Consider the following 20424-nt stretch of genomic DNA (forward strand, 5'->3'; position numbering starts at 1 on the left):
TTGTCTGGGTCACTGACAAACAGAGCCAGCTTTGCCACATGGTGACCCATCCTAGGGAACTCGGCTGAGTTCTAATGGAAGGAAGAGGAAAGGGGACTTTTTTCTGTTAGCTCCCTGTCCCCGCTGGGCCAGAAGGATCCTTCCCCTTAGCCCCTCTATAGGAGATGCGGGGGGAGAGGAGCTTGAGCTAGACCCTTCGTTTGCTCTGCTGCCAAGGGAGCCAGGAGATGCTTTGGGATGCCAAGAAGGGGCTGGAGCATGGTCCCCTCAAAGGCCCAGGGACAACACTGAACCAGGACAAGAAGAACTTGACTCAAGCCTAGCTATTACCAGCAGGAGAGTGAGTTTGTATGTGTGTGTGTGGGGGGGGGGGGGGGGGGGGGGGGGGAAGGGTGAGAAAACCTGGATTTGTGCTGGAAATGGCCCTACTTGATGATCACTTTAGATAAGCTGTTACCAGCAGGAGAGTGGGGTGGGAAGAAGTTTTGTTTCATGGTCTCTGTGTGTATATAATGTCTTCTGCAGTTTCCACGATATGCTATGCATCCGATGAAGTGAGCTGTAGCTCACGAAAGCTCATGCTCAAATAAACTGGTTAGTCTCTAAGGTGCCACAAGTACTCCTTTTCTTTTTACGAATACAGACTAACACGGCTGTTACTCTGAAGCCTAGCTCAGTCCCTGCTCTGACTCTGCCTCCCCATGAAGAACACTCCTAAGCCACAGCCCCTGCAGCAGCAGATCCTGCAGTCTGCTGGAGCCAGCCCGCCTACGCCTGGAGCCAGGAGGCTGGGGTCAGAGGTCACTTACGTCAAACTCAGGGAGGGTGACTGTGTATCTGAGCAGGGCTGTGCTGCTCCTGATGGCCCTGGCTCTCTCCTGGGACACCCTGGACACGATCCAGAAGTTGACATGCTGTGGGGAAAGGAGGCAGGTCAGACTCAATGGCCAGGTGCACGTGCTTTGCAAATGAGCCCCATGCCCCCAGCCCCAGGGGCCTGAGACATTCTGCGCAGGGGGGAATATCTGAGTCATTGATGGCAGAGCTGTAGAAGGGGATTCTTTCCCCCAGGATGCAGCTTGTATCCTGCAGGTCACAACTTGTCAGTGTCTCTCTAGATTGGGACAATGTTCAGGGTCAGAGCTGATCCCATCCTCCCAGAACTCCTGATTCCTGAACAGTTCACCAGAAAGGAGACTGAACCCGCGCCCTTCCCTGCTATGCAAATCCTTGGGGAGATGTAGGGAGTGACTGAGAGCACAATCCCCCCCAGGAATTTCAGAGCATCTCAGAGGGAAGGGCTGATTCTCTGGGGTCCTCCTGTTTCTCTAGGAAGGAGCGTGTGCCTCTTCTCTGAGAACCATCTCCCGAATCTCATGGTGTGTGTGTGTGTTGGAGGGGTGGGGGAAGGCTGGGTTTTCAGACTCTCCCTCCCCAAGACAGCCAGGAGCCCTGTGGTTAGTGCTCAGCAGAACCAGGCAGAGCTCTGGCTTGAAGTCCCAGCTCCTTCCTCTGTCCCTCAAAAAGGAAGGACCTGATACTGCATTGCACTGACCTCCCCAACCAAGGACGGCCCACTGGGGACCCAGCTAGGAGGACAGAGTAGAAAATGGATCTTTCAGTCTCTCCTTGCCAGTCCCCCACAGAGCTAAGGTAAAATTGGTCCCCACCCCTCCTTATGGGGCTCACCTCCAATATGTAGTGGAGCCTGTCTGTGTCTGGGGACTCTGCCAGCAGGTTCCCCAGCATGGCATCCAGGACCTCTGGCATGATTTCGTGCAAAGCCTGCAAAGCATGGGTCAGAGTTAGGGAACCTGGGCCTACACCTGCCACAGGATGGGAAGAGGGGTCTCTGGGAAGCACTGGGGAGACTCCCAAACACATCTCCTGGCCTCTCTCCTTCACATCCCACTGCAGGCAATTCGCAAGAATTGATGACACCTGGACCTTTGATCCATGAGCTTAGCTGGTCTCTGCAGAGGGCCTTGTAGGCAGAAGAGTAGGAAACAGCCAAGTTGCTATGGATGGAAGCTGGGCTGCTGGGCAAAACACGGCATAAGAAAGAAAGAAAGAAATCCCCCCCCAGGGAGAGAGAATCTCTTCCCTGCGGGAGGGAAGGATCCAACCCTGCAGCTTCTTCCATCTCTGCCTACCCCACCCCTAAATCTGGAGCTCCAGCGAATCAAGGGAGCAGGGACCAAGGACCACTCTGGAAGAGTAGGAGGATGGAGGAGGAGGAGGTACGTGGATTTGGGTTGTGTCCTCCTCCGTGCCCAGGGTGAAGACGGAGTGAAGAGCAGCTCGCAAGAGGTGGGTCTCTAGGTCTGTCTCAAGGGCAAGTTTCATGGTGCTGGCAAGAGAAAGGAGCTGGTATTAGACTGTGCAGTACGGAGGTGGGACTGTCGCCAACACGGACACCAATCCACAGGGATATAGGCACGGGCTGGTGAGAATGGAAACTGAGGCACTGAGCTAGGGAATGACAAGGCCAAGGCGTCACAGACAGACAGTGGCAGGACAGGAATAACTCCTGTTCCCTGGAGCCTGCTGCCCCTCCTGTATCTGAGCCCGGGAGTGAGCCCCTCCCCAAGGCCCCTGTAATGTTATTGGAGTGAAAAGAACAGCCCCACCAGGAGAGAGTGAACCTTCCCACCCCACCATCTCTGCAGAGGCGCCACTCTTGGGAGGTGACCTGGGAGGGACAGTGACAGTGACAGTGACTCCCAGCCTTGGGCCTGAGCAGCACTGGGGTTAGGGGAGCCAGCAAGGGGGCGGGGCTGTCTCGGTACCTGAGGTTGCCCACTGCAGCCAGGGAGTTGGCGAGGATGGCTCTGGGTGGAGAGTGATCGGGAAGCTCCTGGATGAGTTCCTGTGAGACACAAAGGAGACAAAGGAGCGTGTGAGATTCAGGCCCTCCCAGTGAGGAGATGACACAGCCAGTGCCCCACATGGCCATCAGGATCCCTCACCACCTCCCGCTCCTCCGATTTCTTCCTGCCCATCAGGCTTGTCCCCCTTCCCAGATTCCTGCCCAGCTCACTCCCAATCCCCTTCTCTCCTCCTCCCTGTCAAAACTGCCCCCATTCAGCCCCATCCTGACGACCAAGCTGGGACCATGTGATTCCTTGTCCCCCACTCTCAGCTGCCCTCCAGCCCCACAGTTCCCCCCTTGCCCACTACTGGCCAAACTCAGAATTTCTCCCTTCTCTTATCCCCAGTCTTCAGCCCCAGCAATCCCTGCCCTCTGCTGCCCTCTCCAACACCACCCAGCCCCCACCCATTAGCCCGGCCATACCCCTGCCAATCCCATGTCTCTCTCCTCCCTCCAGCTGCCGTATGGCATGTCTTACTCACCACAATCCTCTTCACCACAGCCGCCTTGCAGCAGCGCAGCTCCAGCGTATCCTCCCCTCTCTCCCGTGCAGCCAGACATGCGGGGTAGATGGCCTGAAGGAACAGGAGCTGCTGCCCCTCATCCTGTACCCACCAGGAGTGGGGTATAGTGAGAGAGAACCTGTTAGCTAGGGCCCTTCCTGCCCCACCCCCACCAGCTCCAGGGCTCAGGCCTCAATGGGGGATTGTGGGGACCCACCTATTGTCCAAATCCCCCACGACTCCTACACAAGCAGGATCAGGAAGTGGGACAGGGCCTGTGGGGGGAGACGATCTCGGCTGTTGTGGGACAAACACCCCCATCTTGGGGGTCCAACATCATGGATGTAAAAGGGCCCCATTAGGGGTGGTGGATCATGAGGGACAAGACCCTCGGCAGGGGGTGGGGATGCTGGGAAGGGACAGGGCAATCCTGCTTCCAGCCCAGGTGGGGAACATTTGTACCTTATCTCTGCACTGGAGCTGCTCTCGGATGACCTTGAGAGCAGCTTCATCTTTGGCCATGTGCACCCCTTCCTCCTGCTCCGAATCCAGGGGGGTCCCTGCACCAGGGAAGGAAGGACAGGGGCGTGGGGGGCAGAGCAGGATTAAAGACTCCCTTCCCACCTCAGGCACCCAGGGCAGATCGGGCCCCAAACCTCCCTCTCAGGGATGCCTTCAGCCCCCAACAGTTTCAGAAGCCCAGAGCAGAGAGCCCCCCCTCCACTGGCCAGGACTCCAGGGCGGGTGCCTATTCCCCCAGCCCCGGAGCAGCAAGGACCAAAGTGGCAGCAGCTCTTCATGCCCCCACCCCCAGGTCCCCGTGCGGAAGGGGCAGCTGTGTGACGGCTGCTGCTGTCCGTGGGGTTCGCGTGGCTCAGGCCAGACACCTGGGCTGGGGATTCCCCCCCATATCACCGGGAGAGCGTCTGGGCCCAGGGTGTTCACATCCCGTCCTCAGCCCTCCCTGAGCCCAGCCTGGCTCCTCACCTGGAACAAAGCAGTGGCCTCCATCGGCCTGGCTGCTGCCAGAGGCCCAGGTGCTGCCGCTGTCCCGTGCTGAGCTGCCGGTGCTGGGACAGGGACCTTCCACCTCCTGGCCTGCGGGGGCTGGAAGGTCCTCAGTGAGCGAGCAGGGCGATGCCTCCTGATGGGAAGGAGGGCTGGGCTCCTGGGGCCGCTGCTGCCCACACAACAAGCCCCAGAGCCACCCTGCCCAGCGCCCCTCCTGGGCTGGGTCCTGTCTGCGAAACCGCATCCTGGGCCAGCTCCATTGGGGCCTGGTCGGGGCCTCTCCCAGCTCGGCGCCTGCACCGGGAGCTGGTTTCCTTTTCCAGAAGGCTGGGCACTTCTGCCTTCTGGCCTGGACAGGAGCTGCTTCCCCGCCAGCGGGGATGCAGGGCTTGCTCTGCCCCTTGGGAAGATGGCAGCTGCTTCCCTCAGGCTCTGGGGCCACCTGCAGAGCCTTCCTCCAGACCATCCGCAGGAGCCTGGCCATCCTGGAACTGAGCAGGAGCAGGTGTGAGTCTGGGCTCAAGGCAGCCTTTCACTCATGGGCCTTTTCCATCCCTCCTCCTCCCTGCTCCAACCACAGCAGCCCCCTCTGCCCCTACAGGACTGCAGGGAGTGCCATCTACACACACTGGCAGGAGTTCATTGCATGATCTGCTCCCAACGTTCCCCCTCGTAATCCCTGCTGCTGCAAGAGCCAGGAAGTCTCATCCTTTTCAAGCAATGGGGTCAGTCCCAAAGACCGTCGGTTCCTCTGGACAAGCAGCCCCCTCCTGTTGTCCCAGGCCACTCTCCTGCCCAGGCTAGAGAAGGAACAGAACCCAGGAGTCCGGACTTCTCCTGGGAAACCATTCCCCACATCAAAGTCACAAAGACCCTAGGCACAGGAAGACCAGGGCCCTCCTTGTTCCCCATTGATTTCCATGCTCAGCAGCTCACAGGGTCTGGCCCAGTTCAGAGACTCTCAGCCTGGGGAACAGTGTCCCACAAGGGACGGGCTGGGATCCCCATTGCTGGAACCTTTCCAAACACACTGGAGACGGCTCTGGAGAAGCCCCTGCCTGGCCTAAGAGTGAGGGGCTCTTGGGGGCTATTTGCAAATGAAATCCTCCTTTGGAGATATTCTCTCCCCCTGTTTCTGCCTCTCCCCAGACAGACAGGGGAAGCCACCGAGGAATCCGAATGCCACTCACTTGCTCTCAGTGATGGGATGATGGATGGTGGATGTTCAGGGTCAGCCGACATCCCTCGCCCTCCTCCTCACTCGCCAAGCCCCAGGCAAGCTGGAGAGGGTGGTGACCTCAGGAGTTACCCTGCCCAGCCAGCAGGCAGGGTGATGACACTAGGGCGATCGACTGGCTGTGAAAACAAGAGTCTGTCTTATTGCCAAGGGACGGAGAAACTCAGCCAGCAGCAGGGGGGTGCAGAACACTGCCCTAGTGCGGAGGTGACAGCGCCTCCAGGATCCTGACATCCCAGCACTTTACACACCTTCCTGGAGCCTCCCAAACCCACTGGGCTGTAGCAATGGGACCCCAACCCTACTGATGGCAAACGGGCCTCAGCTACCAGCTCAGGGTCACACTGAGTCTCAGAGCCATGGATGGACCCCTTCACTAACCACTGCCTCACGCTCCCCCCCACAGCTGGCAATTGCAACCAGGCCCTAATGGCTGGTCTCCCTGCCTTTGAGAGGGAGTGTCTCTCCTGCTTCCATTGCTGCCCATTGATCTGTGGGACTTTGGGCAAGTTGCTCCCCCTCTCTATGGCTCTCTGGGACTCACATCCCTGAATGGGCTTTAAAAAAGATAATGGTTAAAGTCTGGCCCCAACTAGTTCTTGTTTCTCGAGATGAGCCATTTTAGCAAAGTTTAGAATTCTTGGCATTCAACACCTGGAAACATCCCTTTCTCCTTTGCAGACGGCCTTAACATCCCTTATCTCCCACTCACTGCTCACAGCTCACTGCTGCCTGGAGTTAGAGAATTGACCCTGTTCCCATTGGACCTACCCAAGGTGTCACACAGCAAAGCGGTGACGGAGCCAAGAAGAGAAGACAACAGTCCTCACTCCTGTTCTAACTAACAGACAACAACCCCCCGGAGGCAGGGATAAAGCCCAGGAAATCAGGTGTGAACATTTTCATGGAAACCGTTTTCTGTCAGAAAATCCATTCAGACGAAACCACTTTGTTTCTTGAAATCATAAGAAGTAGGATGAAAATTCTTTGCAAAAATATTTGTTTGCAAAACAAGAGCATCTCCTGTCCGTCACAGCGCATTAAACTGTCCCATCGTACCCAAAGGGGAGACACTATGCTCTAGAAAATTAGATGAGATGCTTCAGTCTGAGCTAAGTAGTTGCTGCTTTTCACAATTTCAAAACAATAAAATACAAATGAAATCGAATATTAGGTCATAATCTGCTATGGCTCAGTGTGATAGGACACCCCCTAGTCTGCACTGCTCCGAGTGACACTCTTCGGTGGATCCCCATCATCCACCCATGGTGAGGTAGGTGGGAGTGGATTGTTATTCGTACTTGACAAAAGGAGAAATGAAGGCTGAGAAAGGAGCAGTGACTTGTCTTAGCTGATGCAGCCAGTCAGTAGCAGAGTTGCTCTCAAATGAGCTACAGACCAACAATTGTTCCTAGTAATTATTCAGCAATTATTTCAGAAGAATTGGAAAGTTCGAGAGGATCATGAACTGCTCCGAGACAATGAATGGAGAGCAGCGTCAACATTGGTCAAACATAGAACTGGTTGTGACTTATTTGCTTGGTCATAAAAGAGAACAACAAAGACCAGAGTTTCCTCCCTGTCAATAGCCCCCTCCTCAGCCAATCAAGGTTGAGACTTTGAGGGGTGGGAGGCTAAGGGTTCTCATCAAATAGCCCAAAGAATGGCCCTGGTCACCACCGAGGGGATCACTCTCGGAGCACTAGTCCAGTCTCACCTCTCTGTGAGGGTCGCCCACAAACCCCCCCCCCTCGGCCCCCGCTCCACACACAGAGCTCCTGGTGGTGGGAGGAGAGCAGAGGAAAAGGACAAAGATGCAAGAGAAGACGAGAAAGCTAGGAGGGACAGAGGAAAAGGGAAAACAAAAAGGAGAAACCCCAATGTCCCCAGTGATTCTAAGGGACAAAGTCCTAGGTCGGAAATAAAATGCTGCCCCCACAATCTAATGTTTTCCTTTCCTAAAAATCAGCCGGTACCCGTTGGATCAGACTGAACAGGTTCCAAACCTCTCCGAGGCTCTTACCTTCTCTACAGGGACATCTGCTTTCTCACAGAACCAGTACAAGAGAAGGAGAAAACTCCAAAGAGGGTCCTCCTTGCGCTCACGTACGTGCAAGTGAATGCTCTCTCAGTCCTCCAGGAGAAACCTTGAGAAGGAGACGTGCTGAAGCAAAGCCACAGGGATCTCCAAGGTTGCCCCGTCCTTCACCCCTGTCCTGCCTGGCTGATGTCAAGATCTCTCTGTGAGGTCATCGCCTCCCCACCACCTTTGTCCAATAGGCTGAGGTCCTGCCAAAGGCCCTTGTCATGTCACTGCCACACCCACCCCTCCCCTGCAGTGCTGATGTCCTGCCCCTGTCCAGACACATTGGATGTTTCAGCCACTTCCCCTGAATCACCCCACTCAATGAGCATTTATTGTGGGCTCAAGCCCACTACACAGTAAAACATCAGAGGCTTCTCCCCATGCTACGCTCAGTTTTTCATAAATTAGCAGACTTTATGGACAGAAGAGACAATTAGAGCATGTCATCTGACCCCCCGCATATCACATGCTTTCTGTAGAGCACAGTAGCTAGTTTTTGACTAAACACGTTCCAGAAAGGCATCTAGTCTTCATGAGAAGACACCAAGAGATGGGGAATTCCCACCACTTCCCTTTCTAGTTTGTTTCTTTGGTGAGTCATCCTCACTGTTGAATATGTGTGCCCTCTTTCTAATATGAATTGGTCTCTTTTGAGTTTCCAGCCACTGGGTCTTGTTATGCTTTCCTCTGCTCGATGAATGAGCCCTTTCCTGCCCGACAGTTTCTCTCCATGAAGTCACTTCAATGATGTCACCTCCCGATCTTTTTTGTCATCTAAACAGGCTGAGCTCTTTCAATAGCTCATTCGCAGGCATTTTTCTCCAGCCCTCAAAATGTTTCATTGCTTTTTGCTGCCCCATCTCCAATATTTTCAAATCTTTTTCAAAGGTGGACGCCAAAACTGGATGCAGTATTCCATGATCAGTCTTCCTCATGGTGTGTCACCTCCCTATGCTCCTCACTGCTCTTTTCATACATCTAATGATGGCTTTAGCCCTCTGCACCACAGCATCACCCTGGGTGCTCATGTTGAATGACTTGCCCAGCATGGCCCCTAAATCCTCTTCACACTCAGCGCTTTCCTGGCTACACTTCCCCACTCTGTAGGTGTGGCCTGCATGCTTTGTTGCTAGTGAAAGAACCCTTCATTTGGTTCTTTTCAAACTTGTTTTCTTTGAATGGGTCCAGCTTATCAAGGGACCCAATTGCTCTGTGTCACTGCCCTGACCTCATCATTAATGACCACTCTGCTACTATTTCGTCACCCACCAATGTTAGCAGCAGTGATTTGATATTGGATTGCAGATCATTGATATTTATTTTCAAGAATTAGTCCCTGAGAGCCTCTTCATATCCCTCGTGCCCAGAACCTGCTCCGCACAGCACAGCGAGAAAAGGCCGCCCAGCCCAGCTGTGCCATAGGGGCTAAGCACAGAACAAATTTCGGAGCTTGTGTTATCCATAGCTTCTGAACAACATGTGGGGGTCATCAGCTTACAAATACACTCTAGAGTGGTAGCGTCCAGGAACGAAAGCATGGCATCTGCCAGGAAGGGAGTCCCCACAGAGGGACACCGTAATCTCCCAGGGCGGGAAAAAGCTCTCACTGCCATTTCTTAACCTCATGGGGTGCTCTCCTGCTCCGCCAACCCCAACCCTATTTCAGCATCTCCAGGTGCCTGAGGGAGCAGGAACCAGAGGCCATCCTGCACCTGGGACACAGATGGAGGTTGATGACCTACCTACCCGCGGTGAGCATGGTGCAGGACAGCACTCAGGACATGCGAATGCAGCTCCAGACCTGGGAGCAGCTGGCCTTTGCTGGCAGGAGACCTTGCAGGTTGAGTGGGGGTGAGACAGCCACAAACATGGGCATGGAAGTTTGGGGAACAGGGAACAGGGCCAGGGCTGGGCAAGGAGGGGAGGGACTTGGGAAGAAAGAGAGAAGATCAACCACTTTCTGAATGTGGGTCAGGATTATCCCCATTTTAGAAAAAAGAAAAGGAGTACTTGTGGCACCTTAGACACTAACCAATTTATTTGAGCATGAGCTTTCGTGAGCTACAGCTCACTTCATCGGATGCATCCGATGAAGTGGGCTGTAGCTCACGAAAGCTCATGCTCAAATAAATTGGTTAGTCTCTAAGGTGCCACAAGTACTCCTTTTCTTTTTGCGAATACAGACTAACACGGCTGTTACTCTGAAACCCCATTTTAGAGAGTGGGAAATTGAGGTGCCACGTGGGAGCGGGATTGCGATTTGGCTGAGCGTCTGAAGAATCAGCACAACCAAAATAGAAAAGCTATTAAGTGTCAGAAGAAGATTAATCATGGAATTCAGAGTTCAGGGCTGACCAGTAAAGGTGTCGTATATGTCATAAACCAGTCTGTGTTCTGCCACCTCCCTGGTCTCGGAGATAGGGGTACATCTCTTGGACAGGGGTTAGAGGATCTTTCTCTCAGACACACAACAGTGAATAGTTTGGAAAACAAATCCTACTTGTCATGCTGTTCACTGGCCCTGCTCGAAACTCCACCCTCCAACCATTGTGAAGCAGGACCAGGGACACCATTCCACTCTCCTGTCTACATGTACCTGTGCACCTGCAGACATTGCAGCTGCACATGCATTGGTGCAGGCACTGTCACGGAGCTGGATGAATCACCCTGCTGGCCCACATATCCAGCATTCTCACCCTGAGCAATCCGTCCCGCTGTCTGAGCCACCTCTCTTCATCCAGGAACCTCTAGAGCAGTCTCTCTTGATGGATTGTCTCCTTCTCCTCCTTGCCTCTTTGGAAAGCAAGGTTCTTTTGGCTTCTCTTTGCCCCTGCTTAACCCCTCTGCCCACCAGTCCCCTCCTCCGCTCAGCCCCACTCCCCTAAAATGGCCTCAGCCCCAGGGAACCACCCCACACCCCTGGCTCTAAACACCTGCCCATTCTCTCCTCCTTCTCCCCATTGGCAAGCCCTGGCCACCACTTTCTTCCTTACCCTTCCTCTGCCTACCCAGTCTCTTTTCTGAACACTATTTCCATGATGGCCTCTGCCCAGCCCCACCCAGTACACAGCTAACCTGGGGAACTCACTAGACAAAATGACCAGCAGGGTGAGACACTGACAGGGATCATGAAAGCCTTCACAGTTACATTTGATCAGAGAATGAATTAAACCACTATAGCACAGGTCTCCAACCAGCCACTCACTCACAGGGAATCTTCCTGATATGGGAGAATTGTCCCATCGCGCAGAATTGTCCATTGATTGGGGGCGAGGTCTCTGCCCCTCCCTCTACAGTAGCTGGCACTAGTCCCTCCAGGAGTTGCTGCTCTGAACAGGGGTCTTCCCAGGAGCCTGTGGAAAGAGGCACATTTAGTCTCATAAAGCTCTGCTCATAAAGCTCTGCTCATAAAGGACTGCCCCATTGATCCGGTGCCCCACATGGAGTGGCAGTGGCAGGAGGCCCTCAAAGAGATGCTGGGACAATGGCCTAGGAGCCCTGCTCTGTCCCAGAAGAGGAGCAGGAGACTCTCCCCCAACCCCTTAGGATCAGCAAGGTGCCCACAGACAGGCAGGGAGCAGTTGTGGTAGTCCAAGTCCTTACCTCCCCAGCCAGGGAGTATGCTTGGGTGAGGGGGTCAGGACTGCTGTGCTCTTCCCTTCCCCCTGCACAGAGAGCCCCCTGCTGGGGCGGGGTTGGTGGGGTGCTCCAGACAAGTGGGGCTGGGAGTTCAAATCCCATGGAGATGCCTGGGGCAGTTCCTTCTCCCAGAGCCATTGTCTCAGGCCCTCTTCAGACTCAGGCAGATGATGCTGCAGATTCTGCAGTGCAGGCAGATCTCCCCATCCCATCCCTGTCGTTCCAGGCTGTGGATGATGCAGTATCTGTTGCTGGCTCCTGTCAGAGCCAGGGCACTGGACTCTGATGATTCCTATATTCCTGTGGAACACAAGCAAATTCTATCTGGGTAAAAAAAGGCCAATATTTCACCCAGATCAATGAAAATTCATGAAGAGGTCAAACAAAGCTGAACCATGGATCATCTCAAAATAAAAGTTTCATTATGAATTTTTCATCCAGTCTCAATTATTACGCCCGAGATTTTGGGCTTAGATTCTAGGAGTTCTTGGCCTCTTGTGACCTCCTCTCTCTAGATCCCTGGCTGTACTAGTTATCATTTCAGGCTGGGCTTCTCAAGGGAGTCTTAGGGAGTTAGGAGCCCAAGATGTACATGCCTTACTCCCATAGGCTCTTTTGTGAATCCCAGCCTTCATTGTCTGAAATTCTGGAGAAGCCCAGGCCTTCAAAGTGAACAAGCTAGACACAGGACCAGGGTTACAAAGGCACCTAAAGAAGGAGACAGGTGCCTATTGGGATTTACAATAGCATCTAAGCAGGTTCAGGTCCTCACTCCGACTGAATGACCATGGGACTTAGCCACCGAGCTCATTTAGGAGCACTGATCAATCCCCGTCGGTGCCTGTCTCCATCTTTGTGATCCTGACCCACAGATAACACAGAAGCAGGGCTGGAATTGGGGAATGCTGGGGGAGATCATAGGCCTCATGCTATGTGGGTCTCAGGCTTGAGGGACAGAATGGCTCTTTTGGCTTTATCACCTAGGCATCTCTGCACTTGCCTCTGGGCCTCTGCTGCTGAGCTGTGCAGAGCTCCAGGGAGTGAGTCCCGCTCGCCCTTAGGAAATAGACATGAATAAATCACCTTCCCGCAGCATCAGTCCTTCAATGCCAGTGATACTCAATGCCAGCTGCGCACACTTCATCTGCAGACAGCAACAGGTTTGAGTCTAGTTCTGTCCATTCAGGCTCAGAAGGGCTGGGGGTGGGGGGGAAAGATTCTCAGATACCTGTGCCTTTAGCTTCTAGATTCTGGTCTATAGATAGATATTGACCCCAAAAGCCTGGTGCTGGATGACTGAATGCGTCATGTGCTGGGAAAAAATCCACAGAGGTCAGGAAGTTTGCTATTTCAATTAAATATGTTGGTGGATCAACGTACAGGGGAAAATTAAGATGAGAAATAAGACTTAAACGTTATGAACTCATGAAGAATGTTACTCTCAGTTTAATCAAATACCAGCTGCGGATTGGAATTTTTCCACCCTTGGGGAAAATTTTGACTTTTCACTGAAAATGTCAAATCAATTTTTTCTCCCCAGTTGTTGGCAAATGTAAACTTTCTGCTGAAAACTGGATTTTTTTTTCATCAGCAAACCAAAAATGTTTGGTTTTTGAGTTTTCAGTTTCTTTACAAAAGAATCCCAAAATGTTGGAGGGAAGCAGACAGGTTCTAAGAGGTTGTTGTTGGCAGTATTGTTTAGCTGAAAAAACAATCTCCATTAACAAGAACACAGCTGAAAATTTCCAACCAGCAGTAAATGTTAAATACCTTGGGGAACATTCATACTGTCTGATAAGAGCCTGATTTCAAACCCATTGATTCTATCGCATCTGTGTGATTTCTCTTTCAAAGGGATAGTTGCGTGGAGGTAACAATTGAATAAGCAGTAAAGTTGGCAGCGCACATCATGTTTTAGACAGAAGAGCCCCTTTAAACCCTGGGTTAGAGTTGAACCAAGCAGCCAAAGCCTGTCTATCCTGATCCCATTCAAGGACATACGGGAGCTCACTGGGAGTAGAACCCAGAGCTCCTGGCCTAGCTCCACACTGCTGCTGGCTGAGTATAAAGGGTGTAAATGGGTGGACAGAACTTACATGGAAGACACAGAAGACATGGGGCTGTGTTGGCATTTTAGTCTATTAGATTCATGCCCAAGTGGTAAGCTTGGTGATGGTCGCAATGGAGGGACCTTCTTTGCAAGAATTGTTGGATTTGGAGTGTGCTTTGTTCCATCCTTCATACTGCATTTTATCAAGCCACACCTTGGGCTGAATCCTCAGATTGGGTAAAGTGATGAAGCTCTGTTGAGTTTCAAGGAGCTTACACGAGTGTGATAATATTACTGATTGATTGTCAGAGGTGAGGCGCACGAACAACACCTAGTCATTGTAAGTGATGAGTTCTATGTAACTTGGACATTCATAGAATGAGATATTAGGGAAAGGAGAAAGAGGGCCATTCTAATCCTGATCATTGTCCTTCTCATTCCTTCGACAGCCGTCACACAGTGTACTGAGGAAGAAAATGTCCAACCAAACCGCCATGACCAAATTCTTTCTCCTGGGAGTCTCTGATGTTCAGGAGCTGCAGATTTTACACTTATTGGTGTTTCTACTGCTTTACCTGATATCCCTATTGGGGAACTTTCTCATCATCACAGCCATAGCCCGCAACCGCCACCTTCACAACCCCATGTACTTCTTCCTGATGAATCTGTCCATTCTAGACTTTGGTTCCGTCTCTGTCTCCATTCCCAAATCTATGGCCAATTCGCTCATGAACACAAAATTAATTTCTTATTCTGGATGAGATACCCAAGTCTTTTTTTTCTTATTCTTTGCTTCAGCAAATTTTCCCTTACTGACCATCATGGCGTACGACCGATACATCGCCATCTGCCAACCATTGCCCTAGGTGACAGTCATGAACAGGAGAACTTTCGTCCAAATGGCAGCCAGTGCCTGGATCAGTGTTATTCTCTACTCTGCAGTGCACACCGGGAACATGTTTGCAATATCCTTCTGTGGAGGCAACGTGGTGGACCAGTTCTTCTGTGAAATCCCCCAGCTCCTCCGTCTCACCTGCTCTGACTCGTACCTCGGGGAAATGGTTGTGATTTCTCTTCATGTGCTTTTAGGTTGAATCTGCTTTGCTTTTATAATTGTGTCGTATGTTCAGATCTACAAAACAGTGCTGAGAATCCCTTCGGAGCAGGGCCAGCATAAAGCCCTCTCCACCTGCCTCCCTCACCTCACTGTGGTCTCCTTATTCCTTTTCAGGGGCACTTTTGCCTTCCTGAAACCAACCTCCAACTCGACCTCAGATCTGAAGCTCTTGCTGGCTGTTCTTTATTCTGTGTTTTTGCGTGTGTTTGCTGGGAGGGCAGTGAGAGAGCCTGAGTGGGTGTCTGATTGGCTGCTAGCCTGCAGGGGGCGGGCATTAGGGTGTCTGTTTGTTTGCGTCAGGGAAGCCTGGCTGTTTAAAAATAGCCAGAGCCTCGCGAACCAGCTGAGCGGCGGGGGACAGCAGAGCAGCTCACAGCAGGAGTTTGCCTGGGAGTTCGCCTGGAGTGAGCCCAGTGAGGCTTACATCTTGCAAACGTCTCTGAGGAAGCTCATAGTAGGTAGGTGATATGGAAGGGGGGGGGGTTCAGCTGTTGTGACCTGCACTGGATGTGCCATGTTTGTCTTTCTTCCACAGGACAGAAGCGACTTTGTCTGTACAAAGTGCAAGCTGGTCTCCATATTGGAAGAGAAGATTGAAGGTCTGGAGCAACAGATAACGACCCTGCGTTGTATACGAGAAACTGAGGATTTTCTGGACAAAACTCAGGATAGGCTTCTAGGGGCACAAAGCTCTAAAGATATAGAGCAGGTTGCACAGAGGAGCCAAGAGGCCAGTGAAGAAGCTTGGCAACATGTGACCTCCAGAAGAGGTAAGCGGAATGTCCGGGTTCCAGTAACACAGACACAGGTAACTAACCGCTTTCATGTTCTCTCCACAGGTACCATTGCGGAGAGTGGACCAGATGATATGTCTGGGGGGAGAAAGCAGAAGGAGACTCCGCTGGTTGGAAGGCATGAGATGCGATGTCCTGAGGTTGGGGGTTCCACGACCACCACTCCCAAGAGGAGAAGGCGGGTGGTGGTGGTCGGGGACTCTCTCCTCCAGGGGACTGAGTCATCTATCTGCCGCCCTGACCGGGAAAACCGAGAAGTCTGCTGCTTGCCAGGGACTAAGATTCGCGATGTGACGGAGAGACTGCCGAGACTCATCAAGCCCTCGGATCGCTACCCCTTCCTGCTTCTCCACGTGGGCACCAATGATACTGCCAAGAATGACCTTGAGCAGATCACTGCGGACTACGTGGCTCTGGGAAGAAGGATAAAGGAGTTGGAGGCGCAAGTGGTGTTCTCGTCCATCCTCCCCGTGGAAGGAAAAGGCCTGGGTAAGGACCGTCGAATCGTGGAAGTCAACGAATGGCTACGCAGGTGGTGTCGGAGAGAAGGCTTTGGATTCTTTGACCATGGGATGGTGTTCCATGAAGGAGGAGTGCTGGGCAGAGACGGGCTCCATCTTACGAAGAGAGGGAAGAGCATCTTTGCCAGCAGGCTGGCTAACCTAGTGAGGAGGGCTTTAAACTAGGTTCACCGGGGGAAGGAGACCAAAGCCCTGAGGTAAGTGGGAAAGCGGGATACCGGGAGGAAGCACAGGCAGGAATGTCTGTGAGGGGAGGGCTCCTGCCTCATACTGGGAATGAGGGGCGATCAACAGGTTATCTCAAGTGCTTATATACAAATGCACAAAGACTTGGAAACAAGCAGGGAGAACTGGAGGTCCTGGTGATGTCAAGGAACTATGACGTGATTGGAATAACAGAGACTTGGTGGGATAACTCACATGACTGGAGTACTGTCATGGATGGTTATAAACTGTTCAGGAAGGACAGGCAGGGCAGAAAAGGTGGGGGAGTAGCACTGTATGTAAGGGAGCAGTATGACTGCTCAGAGCTCCGGTACGAAACGGTGGAAAAACCTGAGTGTCTCTGGATTAAGTTTAGAAGTGTGTGCAACAAGAGTGATGTAGTGGTGGGAGTCTGCTATAGACCACCGGACCAGGGGGATGAGGTGGATGAGGCTTTCTTCCGGCAACTCACGGAAGCTACTAGATCGCACGCCCTGATTCTCATGGGTGACTTTAATTTTCCTGATATCTGCTGGGAGAGCAATACAGCGGTGCATAGACAATCCAGGAAGTTTTTGGAAAGCGTAGGGGACAATTTCCTGGCGCAAGTGCTAGGGGAGCCAACTAGGGGGGGCGCTTTTCTTGACCTGCTGCTCACAAACCGGGTAGAATTAGTGGGGGAAGCAAAAGTGGATGGGAATCTGGGAGGCAGTGACCATGAGTTGGTTGAGTTCAGGATCCTGACGCAGGGAAGAAAGGTAAGCAGCAGGATACGGACCCTGGACTTCAGGAAAGCAGACTTCGACTCCCTCAGGGAACAGATGGCCAGGATCCCCTGGGGGACTAACATGAAGGGGAAGGGAGTCCAGGAGAGCTGGCTGTATTTCGAGGAATCCCTGTTGAGGTTACAGGGACAAACCATCCCGATGAGTCGAAAGAATAGTAAATATGGCAGGCGACCAGCTTGGCTTAATGGTGAAATCCTAGCGGATCTTAAACATAAAAAAGAAGCTTACAAGAAGTGGAAGGTTGGACATATGACCAGGGAAGAGTATAAAAATATTGCTCGGGCATGTAGGAAAGATATCAGGAGGGCCAAATCGCACCTGGAGCTGCAGCTAGCAAGAGATGTCAAGAGTAACAAGAAGGGTTTCTTCAGGTGTGTTGGCAACAAGAAGAAAGCCAAGGAAAGTGTGGGCCCCTTACTGGATGAGGGAGGCAACCTAGTGACAGAGGATGTGGAAAAAGCTAATGTACTCAATGCTTTTTTTGCCTCTGTTTTCACTAACAAGGTCAGCTCCCAGACTGCTGCGCTGGGCATCACAAAATGGGGAAGAGATGGCCAGCCCTCTGTGGAGATAGAGGTGGTTAGGGACTATTTAGAAAAGCTGGACGTGCACAAGTCCATGGGGCCAGACGAGTTGCATCCGAGAGTGCTGAAGGAATTGGTGGCTGTGATTGCAGAGCCCTTGGCCATTATCTTTGAAAACTCGTGGCGAACGGGGGAAGTCCCGGATGACTGGAAAAAGGCTAATGTAGTGCCAATCTTTAAAAAAGGGAAGAAGGAGGATCCTGGGAACTACAGGCCAGTCAGCCTCACCTCAGTCCCTGGAAAAATCATGGAGCAGGTCCTCAAAGAATCAATCCTGAAGCACTTACATGAGAGGAAAGTGATCAGGAACAGTCAGCATGGATTCACCAAGGGAAGGTCATGCCTGACTAATCTAATCGCCTTTTATGATGAGATTACTGGTTCTGTGGATGAAGGGAAAGCAGTGGATGTATTGTTTCTTGACTTTAGCAAAGCTTTTGACACGGTCTCCCACAGTATTCTTGTCAGCAAGTTAAGGAAGTATGGGCTGGATGAATGCACTATAAGGTGGGTAGAAAGCTGGCTAGATTGTCGGGCTCAACGGGTAGTGATCAATGGCTCCATGTCTAGTTGGCAGCCGGTGTCAAGTGGAGTGCCCCAGGGGTCGGTCCTGGGGCCGGTTTTGTTCAATATCTTCATAAATGATCTGGAGGATGGTGTGGATTGCACTCTCAGCAAATTTGCAGATGATACTAAACTGGGAGGAGTGGTAGATATGCTGGAGGGGAGGGATAGGATACAGAAGGACCTAGACAAATTGGAGGTTTGGGCCAAAAGAAATCTGATGAGGTTCAATAAGGATAAGTGCAGGGTCCTACACTTAGGATGGAAGAATCCAATGCACCGCTACAGACTAGGGACCGAATGGCTAGGCAGCAGTTCTGCGGAAAAGGACCTAGGGGTGACAGTGGACGAGAAGCTGGATATGAGTCAGCAGTGTGCCCTTGTTGCCAAGAAGGCCAATGGCATTTTGGGATGTATAAGTAGGGGCATAGCGAGCAGATCGAGGGACGTGATCGTTCCCCTCTATTCGACACTGGTGAGGCCTCATCTGGAGTACTGTGTCCAGTTTTGGGCCCCACACTACAAGAAGGATGTGGATAAATTGGAGAGAGTCCAGCGAAGGGCAACAAAAATGATTAGGGGTCTAGAGCACATGACTTATGAGGAGAGGCTGAGGGAGCTGGGATTGTTTAGTCTGCGGAAGAGAAGAATGAGGGGGGATTTGATAGCTGCTTTCAACTACCTGAAAGGGGGTTCCAAAGAGGATGGCTCTAGACTGTTCTCAATGGTAGCAGATGACAGAACGAGGAGTAATGGTCTCAAGTTGCAATGGGGGAGGTTTAGATTGGATATTAGGAAAAACTTTTTCACTAAGAGGGTGGTGAAACACTGGAATGCGTTACCTAGGGAGGTGGTAGAATCTCCTTCCTTAGAGGTTTTTAAGGTCAGGCTTGACAAAGCCCTGGCTGGGATGATTTAACTGGGAATTGGTCCTGCTTCGAGCAGGGGGTTGGACTAGATGACCTTCTGGGGTCCCTTCCAACCCTGATATTCTATGATTCTATGATTCTATGATTCTGTGTTGCCCCCAATGATGAATCCGATCATCTACAGCATGAGAAACAAGGAAATGAAAGGTGTATTGAGTAAACTGATCGGTTAGAGGTTATTCAGCAAGAATAAAATGTCTATATTTCTCCACTGATCACGAGTTCATTCTGTGTTTCTTTATAAATAGAATTATCTGATGACATGATTGCCTTCATGAGAACATACTTTGCAATCTGTTTATGCAGAACTGGATATTTACATGAATAAAAATCCAGACAAATTTAACTCAAGAAAATTGTAGTTACTATAGGTTTACATAAATGTAATTAAGATCGGAATCTATCTATCTATCTATCTATCTATATATCTATCTATCAATGTACTGCTAGACATCACCATTCTATGTGATAATCAGTAGCCATAGCAAAGTTCCTAGTGGGTTCTCTGGCTCTTCTTTTTCAGGAGAATAACTCTGACGGAGGTATCAACGCATTTGTTCTTTGGTTTTTGTTTGTTTGTCAGTTTTTTAGTTTATTTTTGTTGAGTTGTTTGTTGTTTTTATTTGTTTCTTTGTTCCAGGTGGGTTTGCAGGTGGGCAGGCCTGTTGAGATGGTGAGAGTTTGGTTCAACAGGATTTTCTATGTTTGCCTTCTCTTGAGAGTGCTGATATGTCATATCTTTGATGGGGTTTTCTGAGTGAGCTGAAGGTTTGCTCCCCACAATGATAAAAGGGTGCAAAAGAAGTTTCTGCATGGCTAAGTTCCTCCTGACTTGATTATGTATATACTGTTGGGATATTATTGTATTCTGAATGATGTGTTAGGGGAGTAAGAGCCTCAGGTAGCTGTCTTTGATTATTTTAACCTGAAGGAGAGCTCTGTGTAACTCGAAAGCTTGTCCCTCTCACCAACAGAAGATTGTCCAATAAAAGTTATTACCTCACCCACCGTCTCTGTGTAAGAGCTGTGTCGTTCTTGCTATGGTGCAAAGGCTCTTTGGAAGAGAAACTTTTTCCAGTGTTTTCTAAAGAAAATCCAACTTGGGCTAATGAGGCCAAGTTTGGATCCCATTGAAGTCACTGAGGTTTAGCCCCTCACTTCAAAGAAATTAGGATTTGGCCAAGAGCCTGCCTACACAAGGATCCAGAATTGGCTGACAGACCCCTGGAGAAAGTGAGGGTGTGACAGAAATGTAAGGGTCTGATATCCCAACTCATCTCAACCAGCACCAATGTAGAGTAAACACATTAACATCACCAGTTTAATACTGATGAGGTTCCGGCCCAAAGTCTCTGGGCTAAACTCAGCAGTGACATGAACACTGGTGTAAGTTACTTGTTTGGGATCATTTTGTTCTAGCCTCGATGTAAGTGGAAAAGTGCCATCACATGCACTGATCTGGTGTTCCATGCGCTATCCCATGTAGATCTATTCCTTTCCAAGCTGAGAAAGTATCTCAGAAGTT

The 20424-nt window shown here is 51.2% G+C and overlaps 1 protein-coding gene and 1 pseudogene across 1 annotated transcript in view; both read left to right on the top strand.

Annotated features, from left to right (window-relative positions):
• Positions 1 to 20424, top strand: part of LOC102940697 (zinc finger protein 271) — a 342407-nt gene that overhangs the window by 70382 nt on the left and 251601 nt on the right. The window lies entirely within an intron of this gene.
• Positions 13875 to 19114, top strand: LOC122462972 (annotated as a pseudogene).

Source organism: Chelonia mydas, chromosome 14 (assembly GCF_015237465.2).
Source record: "Chelonia mydas isolate rCheMyd1 chromosome 14, rCheMyd1.pri.v2, whole genome shotgun sequence".
Lineage (NCBI taxonomy): Eukaryota > Metazoa > Chordata > Testudines > Cheloniidae > Chelonia > Chelonia mydas.